Below are 11,824 nucleotides of genomic sequence, written 5' to 3'. Positions count from 1 at the left end.
AATCGAGACGATTGGGTCTTGTTTAAATCTTTGGAATAGCTTCTTGACTACCTAGCCTGCCTTAAGACTCTAAACAGGCTCCCTCATTTCCACTGTTAACCTACAAAATATTGGCATCGCTATCTTCCAGGACCTAGGCACGCACTCACTCCTCCAGAAATGCAAACTCCTGAACAGTCAGTTGGTTTTTCTTTGCTGGCGAGTTTTATTTCACACGCTAAAGTTCTTCCACATCATTTATTCTGACTTCCCTACAGCAATTCTGCCCAGTGCCATTTTAAGTCAAATTGCCGTATCAGCAAAGCTCAGAAACACTGCCATCTTGTGATCACAGAAGAAGGTGGAAAGCAAACTGATCCTCCCTTTATAAAATTTCTATAAACAAGAAGAGCTAAGGTCTAGAAGATTCTCTCACCACTTCCCTTTCCCGGGCCTTAAAATGAACAGCATTTGATCACCACCAGACACACTAAATTATGTCTCTACTTTTAGTGACTCTCTTTTGTAGAGTTCCTTTGATTTACCAAAACCAGATAACCTCAGGAGATTGAAGGACACATTTATATAAGAGCCATCTGCAGGTTCATTTACTGGTTTCAAAAACTTTTTAAAGTCTTTTATTTTAAGAAACTAACGTGAGTTTCAGACCACAGCTATCAGCTCTGTAAGGGCAGCAATGTATTGACTTTATCTGCAATATAAATGTGAAAAGTCCTACAGAACTACCTATTGAAAGAATAAATGAATAACTGGACAGCAAATATGGTGACAACCTCAAAAGTAGTGGCAAATGTGTTCTAATATTTTTATAACAGCCACTGTGTTTTGAAATTTCAAGTCCATCCTGAAATATTGACATACCATATAATCTTGATTACCTAAGAACCTGTAATAACAGTATCACTCCACCCCTTTTTCTGTGGTCATACAAACATTTATATACATATATAAACTTGGGTGTTTTTGTTTTATTTTCTTCATAAAATTTGGGCTGCTTATTTCTCACTTAATTACCTAATATAGCAAGGACATCCCCTAGTAAATAGACATGGATTTAACTAATTTTATTATTTTTTTCAACCCTACCTTAATTAAGTGATAAGTAGCCCAAATTTTGTAAAAAAATAAATAAATAAAACAAAAACACCAAAGTTTATATATGTCTGTAAGTGTTCATAGGACCACAGGGAAAAAAAGGTGGAGAAATATCATTATTTCTGTAGGAACAGTGAGAATTTGGGGAAGGAGGAAGTGGAGGCCCATAATTAACCATATTACTCTAATTATCTCACATTGCTTTTGTAATTAAAAAAATATCAGTGTTATAAACTCAAAACCATTTATATAAGCTAAATGTTCAGAGTAAACACTGGCTGACACTTCTATCATTCCAAATAGCAAAAAAAGTTAGAGCTAGAAAAACTTCCGTGATCTGGTTCCAATCCATTTATTTCTTTACTTTACTTGTTATTATGGAACATTTTAAACCTATACAAAAGTAGAAAGAATAATACATGAAAATTCCTGACCTAGCTCCAGTAATCATTAGAAATAAATGAGTCAATGATGGAGGGGCAGAGAGGGGAAGTGACCTGCCCAGTGACACACCATAAACAGGTTGAGAGGAACTGTTCAAAGACTAAGTTGGCATAAGTGGGCATAGAGCAGAAGGGAAACTCAGAAAGTCTCAAATTCTTTTTGGTGCTGCTTTGAAGCAAACACAAAACCCCACCTTTGTCAGACTCTTCTATTTCCTTTCTTTGACTCTTTCTCAGTTAATATTCCACCCCCTATACTAACTTCTTTTTTAAGTCTGTTCTCCCAATGATTGCTTTCAAATGACTTACTAGTAGAACTGGATTTCTCATAAGCAGTGTGGCAGCCACTGGGGGATTTGGGGAACATAGAAATAAACTAAACTGTTTTGAAAAGTCATTGGTCATTCTGAGGCTCATTTGTATTTTGGGCCATTATAGAATAAACGCTTCACAAATAATTTGTTTTTCACAGAGTCAATAACTAATTACCAGTTCACGCCCCATAAATAAATCAATATTGAAAAGTAAGTCTAAGTGAATTCGTCACGGAACGGATCGGCTGACCAAGCAGACAGCAAACCCCGGCATGACTACTTGGCTTAGTTGCTCTCTTTCCACTTCTTTTTTAAGCTGCCTCCCTCTCTGTCCACCATGATTATGATAAAGTATGAAAATGGAGCAGGTAGGCCAGATTAGCTAAAGATGTGAATTTAAAAATTATTGATCCGAGATGTTTTCTGGCTTTTGAGTTGTTGAGAGATGAAGCAGTTTCCATGGACAGAATTCACACTCAGCAATAAGCCAAAAAAGAGAAGGATTTGTAAAATGAAATCATGGCACTGATCCTGTCAGTAAATCCATTAATTTAAATACTTGAAACAATTTAACATTGTCTCTGAAACTCGATTCTCCTTGCTCTCCTTCAAGGATCTTTACCATTCTTTTATTTATTTTCTATTTTTTAAATTTACCGTTATTGCATTACAGATGTCCCCTTTGTTTTGTTGTTGTTGTTTTTATTTTCACTGACCCCCTCCTCCCCAGGCCTTCACCACACTATTGTCTGTGTCCATGGGCTATGCATATACACATTTAAGTTCCCCCAGTTAATCTCTGCCCTCCCCCGCCCTTCCTCTGAGGTTCCACAGTCTGTCGGATGCTTCTACATCTCTGGATCTATTTTGTTCATCAGTTTATTTTGTTCATTAGATTCCACATATGAGTGAGATCATGTGATACTTATCTTTCTCTGACTGGCTTATTTCACTTAGCATAATACTCTCCCATTAAAAAAAATAAAAATTTGCGCTGGCTGGTGTGGCTCAGTTGGTTGGGGTGTTGTTACATCCACCAAAAGTTGGTGGGTTTGATTCCCGGTCAGAACACATACCCTGGTTGTGGGTCTAATCCTTAGTCAGGGTGCTTGCGGGAGGCAACCAAATGTTTCTCACAAAAAAAAAAAAAAGTTTTGAAGGCAAAGGGCCAACTCCAGCCACAGAGAGGACTGTGCCCAGGCCAGTGGCAGACGCCAGAAGGAGTCTAGGTCCTTCTTTCCTGCTCACCCCGCCCTGCCCCTCTCACATCAGTTCCCTTGAGCTGAGTTTGACTTGCTTGTACACACAATGCAATGCTGGCTGGCCCAGGAATTCTGGGAAGTTCCTTTATTAATAAAACTCCCCCAATTTGGGTTCTATGAAATTGATGCTTTTATGACTGCTGAGCCCTGGCCAAAAACAAATATTTTTTGCCTGGCAGAGTTGAAAGCCAAAATAAATGATCAGAGGAAATAAACAAGTAGCCCACTATGAAGCCAGAGGTGAAGGCGGCCTAGGTCTGGGAGGTCAGTGAGGCGGCTAACAATCGAAGTATTTTCTTCATTCCCATTGACTCCTCAGAGCTTCTAGCTGCCCAGGGCTTGTTACCCAATGAATCAATGCCATTCATTGTTTCCAGGAGGAGAGTGGGTAAGAACAAGTAATCATTTAACATTAATTAAAGTGCTAAATTAATTTTTGCAAACCTGTTACAGAAATCACAAACTGGAAAGCAAAGCATTTGTCTACCAGAGTCTGGCTTTGTTAAGAGACACAAGGCTCTGTATCTCCGAAAGCCCAGAGAGCGGAGGGCTTAGGTATTGGGTTCATGCTGTAGAGGACATTAAGAGGAGGAACACACCACGGTGCACAGAGTGTTCTGCACAGAGAAGAGAGGACAACCCCCTGGGACTGGAGGAGAAGGACGGAGATGGGAGAGAACAAAGGTGTTTAGACACCAATACAATGGCCAGTTGGTGCCCACCCCACCACGTTCCTTGTCATCAGCATCTTACTACCAGAAAGAGGCAGTATTGAAACCGCAAACATTTAGGCCCAAAAGCACAGCAGGCCCCTGCCCCAATTCCTGTCTGTGGCCTAGAAGACAGCTTCACGGAGGACCCTGTGATAACATGAGCCACAGGAGACAAGAATAGTTGTGTTCCAGAGCTCCAACATGGGAAGGAAGTGTGAGCATGTCTAGGTGTGTGTATAAAGGGGGCAGGCCCAGAAAAATTCTACTTGAATCTGTTTAAATCCTGACCTGACTATATTTCATACCAGAAGTGACTGAGTTGTGCTGAGCTGCAAGATTATTTTTTTACCGGAGTAGGCAGAAATAGGGGCTTGAGGATGAAGTTGACTTGTGTAAAAATGTTAACCAAACTGAGTCTTAAAGACTATCTACAATTCCTCTCCTTCTGTTACTGTTAAGTAATTGATTTCCAGGAAGTGGTGTGTGCTCCTTTCCTTTGCTCTGCATTGCTGGCTGCCAGCACTTGTTTTTATGGAAACAGGATCAGGGACCTACAGCTTTTAGTCTCTCAACCAGCTCTAGGCATCTGGTTTTTCTCTGCATGGTCTCCCCTCTGCATGTTGCAGCCATGTAGAAAGAAGAGTGTCTTAAGCCTCCCCTAGTGTATGGATCAGTTCTTGCTTAGATTCTAATTTAAAATTGATTCCCTGTGGGCAGAAATGTGGGTGCTGTATTATTTGCTGAGCATGTCAGAAAACTCCCCCCTGCTGGCATTGCTGTCCAACCACTGATGCCCCCAGCCTCTCATGGGCACATCAGCTCACAAAGCCCTTGCATCTGTCCATCCTCAAAACCCCACACTTTATAATACTAATTCAGTTTCCAGGAATTCTTACTTCTCCTTCTACTGCTCCACCTCTCAGGCTGACTTAGACTTTCTCAAATTGAAAGTCTTCCAGAGAACTGTATGGGAGTGAAAAGATTTCTTGAAGATCCAGTTTTCAATCCTGTATTAGAAAAGAAAACATCAACCTGGAAGTGTGTTTTGGTGACATAGGACACATTTTTATAAATGTGATCTTAATGATGAAAGCTCTGGAGTTAAAATGGAAAACTTTACCGTGAGAACTCTCTTTAACTTGTGACCTGTGGATCCAGTGGAGTTATCCATCACAGCATTCGGGGAGCCCCTCCTTCCAAAAATGAAGAGTTGGTCAAGAAGGAGAGCGTCCATTTTGGGCCGGCATGTACTGGATCTGCTGCGCCCTGATAGCCACGTAGGCGTCGAGGCTCCAGCTGGGGAATCCGTGCTGGCCGTGGTCTATGCCAGACACTGCACTCACTGGTGCTGAGCTCCAGGGCCCTGGGGTGTCAGGGCAGATGGATTCCAAGTACAGGGTCACTGCACTCTCTTTCTGCTTCCTCTCCTCCTCCAAGGCTCTAAGTTGTTACATTAGATGGGGCACTGAAGGAGCTGATCAAGTCAGTGTAGGAGAAAGAAAGCGAAGAAGAAAAGATGAAGAAATCCAGGAGGAAATCCCAATCTGTCTGGAAATCCATGTTAATTCCCAAGCATGGTTCAGCATCACCTCACAGGCTATCCCAGTGGTTCTCAACCTTCCTAATGCCGCGACCCTTTAATACAGTTCCTCATGTTGTGGTGACCCCCAATTTCATTGTTACAAATTGAACATAATTAAAGCATAGTGATTAATCACAAAAACAATATGTAATTATATATGTGTTTTCCGATGGTCTTAGGTGACCCCTGTGAAAGGGTCATTTGACCCCCAAAGGGGTCGCGACCCACAGGTTGAGAACTGCTGGGCTAGCCAATAGCAGGATCCAAAAATAGGAACCAAAAATAACCACTCCTGAGGCTCTCAGACAACCCTCCCCTCTCCCCCTGAGTTATCTTGATGGAGAATTTTGTGATTTGTGACCTGCGTTTCCTTTTGCTGCTAGAAACTTTTAAACCTGTAGAAAACATCAATTGCATGATTGCAAAGTACTTGTCCTCCCATGGATTTCCCCCCTGTGACCCTCAGTCACATTCATCACATAATGCACCAGTTATGAAAATTACTGTTCCCATTGAAGAGGACGATAGGAAAAATACATATCTAATGTGGAAATAGTGAGAAAAATCAGAAGTTGGAGGTAAAACCCAGGGAGGCAATAGCAAGGTTCCGCATCCAGCCAGCCCCTTTCTAACTGAAGTGTCTCCATCTGAATCCGCTCTGCAGACACTCACAGTGGCGCAATGCAGCAGCACAGAACTCCTGCGGTGGTGGCAGTGGTCCAAGTCTGCACTGGGCAATATGGTAGCCATCAGCACACGAGGCTGGTGAGTACTTGAAATGGGACTTGTGTGAATGAGGGACTGACTTTTAACCTCATTTCATGTAAATTCATTCAAATTTAAAATTCAATTTTTAATGTAATCCATAAGGATTTCCAGACCTTGCTTATAAAAATGCTGCTCCTTCAGAAAGAGGGTACGAAAGGAAGAGGCCCTAGTACCAAGCACAGGCGGAAGGTAGGACACTACATTTGACCTTGCTGGTGACCCTGTTCGGAGCCTCTGAGGATCCCAGAAACTGACACTCTGGGAGAATGGAAATGGGCTCAGATGCCCTTTCTGATTCTCTTCGAGGCCCATGAGAATTCTGCTCTATTCATTATGTGTAATTGTAGTTTCTCCCTTCCTCCAGACATTTTTCTCATTTGGAGAAGTGTTGGTTGCTAGGAGACTGAATTGCCTTTTCAAGTAGAGTATTTTAGAGGGAAACCATTCAAGATGATTTTCTTCTTTAGTAAAATGACAATTTGTAAAATGTTTGCAATGCATAGCGAAAAAGTCACGCTTTTACATTTCTTTGTGTATTTGTTTTAGCAATCATAGGACCTTTCATTTACTTTTCCCACAGCCTCGCACTGCAAGAAAAAACAAAAAACTGACTGCTCCTTCTGTGGTATTTCTTAAGGAAGAATGACATTCCCAGCCTTGTTCTCAGGATGCTGAGGGAATATTTATCCTTCTTACCTCACAGGGAGCTGTGAGTGGGAATAAAAAATAACAACATTGATTGTGGAAAGTTTAAGGCATCATCCATTAAAAACATTAGTAATGCACTCACAGTTCAGTTACACCCACTATGTCTTCTTACCATGATTTTCATAAATTTATAGCAATCAAGCAGTCTGAAGAGATAATTCAAGAAAGGAAGAAACCATACCTTGGAGAAGTGAATAAGTTCTCACAGGTTTCTAACTTTCAGACAAGGATTCTGTTGCACCACAGTGATTTCTCAGGGAATGTGCACAAAACTCTTAAAAGTTCAGGCTGGCTTTTGTAATCACTGAAGACAACATCTGAACCTTGAAAAGGGAGTCCTGTGAATGACATGAGAGTCCCTATATAATTCACCTAATCCCAGGTCTGACACATAATAGGTGCTCATTGAAAATAGCTATCCTAGATGATAAAAGGTTAATATGCAAATTGACTGAACAGCAGAATGACTGGTCGCTATGACATGCATTGACCACCAGGGGGCAGACGCTCAATGCAGGAGCTGTCTCCTGGTGGTCAGTGCACTCCCACAGGGGGAGCACTGCTCAGCCAGAAGTGGGCTCACGACTGGCAAGCGCAGTGGTGGTGGCAGGAGCCTCTCCCACCTCCACTGCAGTGCTAAGGATGTGTGACAGCCAGCCTGGACTCACTCCCTGCAGGGACATCCCCCGAGGACTCCCAGACTGCGAGAGTGCACAGGCCAGGCTGAAGGACCCCCCCCCCCCCCGAGTGCACAAATTTCATGTACCAGGCCTCTAGTTAAATACTAATGATGATAACTTAGCTAGTAAGAATCAAATTTCCCTCAAATTTCTTGTCTCCCCCCCCTCCTGCTTTAAAAAATCCAGTTTCTGTAATTTTTTTGTATTGACCAATTACAGAATTCTATATTGTTTCAGAACTTTGACAATGTTAATTGACAGTCAAAAGCTAAGGAGCTTCCTTCCCTTTTTGTGTCTCTGAGCAGCAAAAGAGTTCTAATGATAAAAGCCCTAGAATTAAAAAGAGGGAATAAGAACATTTATAATGACATACGATGTGGTTGAAAGAAGCTATTTGATCATTATATTTAATGCCATATTTTTCTATGGCTTCTGAAGAGTCCAACTTAAGAGCGGTTCTCAACCTGTGGGTTGCTACCCCTGAAAATACATCCTGCATATCAGATATTTACATTATGATTCATAACAGTAGCAAAATTACAGTTATAAAGTAGCAACGAAAATAATTTTATGGTTGGGGGTCACCACAACATGAGGAACTGTATTAAAGGGTCGCAGCATTAGGAAGGTTGAGAACCACTGCAGGCTTAGAAGGTGATAGCACTGGAGACCACCCCCAGGGTCTCTTCCTCAAAGGAACTAGTACAAATCAAGTATTTAGATGCGGAAGTGTTCCTAAGGGTGACACCTAGGTTATGAACAGCATTCCGCAAACACAAGTAGCCCCTTGCATGCTGCCCCTATGTTTTCAGACCTATCAGGAGGTTCTCAACCCTAGCTGTGCACTGGAACTACCAAGTGAGCATTAAAACACACCCAGACCTGATCCCTTCACCTTAACAGTGTGGTTGCCAAAGGGCAAAAGGGAGTGGGAGGTAGATGGAAGTAGGTGAAAGGGGGGGGGGGGCGGTGAGGGAGGATGGGGACAGAAAGAAAAAAGAGACTTTGCTTGGGGCAATGGGTGCATGATACAGTGTGAAGATGGTGTTTTGTTAAATTGTACACTTGAAACCTGTATGGTTTGTGAAACAATGTCTTCCCAATAAATTCAATTAAAAAGAGAAAAATAAATTAGAAAAATTTAAAAATACAATAAAATGCATTCTCATAAATTGCCATACAAAAAAAACAAAACACCAAAACAAAACAAAACAAAACACGCAGGCCTGGGTGAATGTAATGTGCAGCCAGCACTAAAGCATGTCCAGGTCCACAGCACCACTGTGGCCCCAGCTCATGTGTGTGTGTGTGTGTGTGTGTCTCTCTCTCTCCCTCTCTCTTTTTCCAGGTCAGGCCTCTCTCTCTCTCTCTCTCTTTCCCCCGAGCCCCTCGCCTCCCCATTTTGCTCTTTCTCTTTCCTCCTTACTCTCTTCTCTCCCTTGCTCACATGTCTCCTCTCCCTTACTTTCAGTTCTGCTCTGAGAAATTTCCCCCCTCAATAGCTTTTTTAAAAATATTTTTTTATTTATTTCAGAGAGGAAGAGAGAGGGAGATGGAAACATTGATGAGACAGAATCACTGAATAGCTGCCTCCTACATGCCCCACACTGAGGACCAGGAATCCAATGGTGACCTCCTGGTTCATAGGTCAATGCTTAACCACTGCCACACCAGTCAGGCATCCCCCCCTCAATATCTTTTGGTCCCCTTTTTCTTCCTCTTTCCACTTTCTGCCAGTTTATTTCAGGAATCTTTCTTTTGTTACATTTATGAGCCAAACTCAAAGGCTTGGGCAGGGGAAGGGGCAAGGGTCCAGACCAGGGGTGGGCAAATTTTTTGACTCAAGGGCCACAATGGGTTCTTAAACTGGACCGGAGGGCCGGAACAAAAGCATGGATGGAGTGTTTGTGTGAACTAATATAAATTTAAAGTAAACATCATTACATAAAAGGGTATGGTCTTTTTTTTTTTTTTTTTAGTTTTATTCATTTCAAACGGGCTGGATCTGGCCCACGGGCCGTAGTTTGCCCACGGCTGGTCCAGACTCATAGAAGCACTAAAAAGAAAAGGGTCAAAAGGAATCTTTGCCACCAGCCTTTTAAGCTCTCAAAGTAGCCACATGTCCCATTTGGAATCTCTTCATCCTCCTCCAATTAGACTTGCCCTCCCTTAAGCACCAGCATTCAAGACAACACAGAATTATTTTTAATGTAGTTTAGTGCGCTTGTCATTGAATTCAGCGCTTTGCAACATCACTAGGCTATTTTTCATGGCTTTCAGTACTCAGTCTACCATCCAGTGGCTGGGTGCCTACCGTCCCCTTGGCATTGGAGTTGGAGAAATTTAAGATGTGAAGGAAAAACTGGTTGAGGTCATCAAGACTCAGAGTAAAACCCATTAGTAATATTAATCACTAACTAATTCTGTTCATCATCCTGTGTTCTCTGGAATCTTTTGGTGATCTCCCACATAGGCCATTTTAGGAAGATGCTCATAAATTTAAAAATAAAGTGCATACTAAAAGCATTGGTCTCTACATCTGTTCTCCTGTCAGAGTGACCAACAGATTTCTGAAATTTTCCCTCAGCAAGTGCCTGTGCCCATCTTTGCCTCAGTCCCTCATGCGGGAATTCTGCCCCATCCTCCACCTGTCTGCCCCTAGAGGAGGCTTCTGAGGCAAATTTTGCCACCTCTATGTCTCCCTGTAGTTATCTCAATTAAATCTGCAAAGAGTGGCTTAAAACTAACCTGTATAAGAATTTGATTTCTTGAGTGTGGTAAATATATACAGAAATTCAGAGTGCCAGGAGCCAGGGCTTTTTTTTGTTTGTTTAAAAGAAGGGAGGAGAAGGGTTAAACAGTGGTTAAGCTGGTCCAGGTTCCCTGGGCTTTTACTGACTGACCTAGGATACCAGATACAAAGATGGCAATGTTCGGAGGAAAGTGTTCCTGAGTTCCAAATAGCCATTTTACAGGAAATGTATGGCACAAACTCAGCATACCATAGCTATTCAGTAAATAGTTGCAGTGCTGTGAGTTGTAAACTGGAGGTGGCCTAAGGCGATAGGAATTTGAATGGGCTTTTTGAACAATAAGATAGTTTTGCCTTGAAAAGCCTTCTTAATCTACAGCAGCGGTTCTCAACCTGTGGGTCGCGACCCCTTTGGGGGTCAAACGACCCTTTCACAGGGGTCGCCTAAGACCGTCAGAAAACACATATATAATTACATACTGTTTTTGTGATTAATCGCTATGCTTTAATTATGTTCAATTTGTAACAATGAAATTGGGGGTCACCACAACATGAGAAACTGTATTAAATGGTTGTGGCATTAGGAAGGTTAAGAACCACTGGTCTACAGGATTCTTAAATCGCCCTGGCTAGGAGAATGTGGAGAATGGACACTGAAGGAGTTGTGGATGAAAGAGAACAAAGAAGGCCATACGGGGAAGTGGGTGGGTTACCACATTGTCTACCTCCAAGTGTGGGCATTTCCTGCCACCATGTGCCCAGGCTTCCTTTATAAAATGATCAACAATATACTCAGTTCCCTCCAGAAAACAAAGGTAACAGAAAACAAATAAAGCAGGATTCAATGTGCTAAACATCAAAAGTTTAGGAAATAATAATCTTTAAGCCTATCAAGTTAAAAAATGGATGAAAAAATAAAAGCAAAAAGCTATGGTAATGCTAACATACCTCTAAAAAATAACTCAAACAATAAAATGTTTAATAATTCAGACAATACAGAAATTTCATAAAATATACTTAGTATGGTGAAATCAACAATATTTCCATATTAGTGAATATGGGAATATTTTAAAAGAAAAAGCATTTGCAATAAATTCCAACTCTGTTAGTGGGCATTTTGCCAGAAGAAGATTCTCATCTACACTAATAAAAGAGAAACATGCAAATTGGTGTTACTCCGCTACCCTTCCCATTGGCTAATCAGGGCAATATGCAAATTAACTGCCAGCCAAGATGGTGGCTGCAGCCAGGCAGCTTGAAGCAAACATGAGGCTTGCTTGCTTCAGTGACGGAGGAAGCCAGGTTCCCCGCCTGCCGCTGCCGGCCTCTGAGCTTGCAGTTTGAAACACTGTTACAAATATAGAATCTAAACAAACTCCAGAAACCTGCTTTCAGCCAGCTGGGATCTCAGAGCTGGAGTTGAAACAGTGTTTTGATTATAGAACCCAAACAAACCAGATACCTGCTTTCAGCAGCTGTGGCCTAAGAGCTGGAGCCAAGCCTCAGA

This window comes from Myotis daubentonii, chromosome 5 (assembly GCF_963259705.1).
Source record: "Myotis daubentonii chromosome 5, mMyoDau2.1, whole genome shotgun sequence".
Lineage (NCBI taxonomy): Eukaryota > Metazoa > Chordata > Mammalia > Chiroptera > Vespertilionidae > Myotis > Myotis daubentonii.
This window is presented reverse-complemented; position numbering follows the sequence as displayed.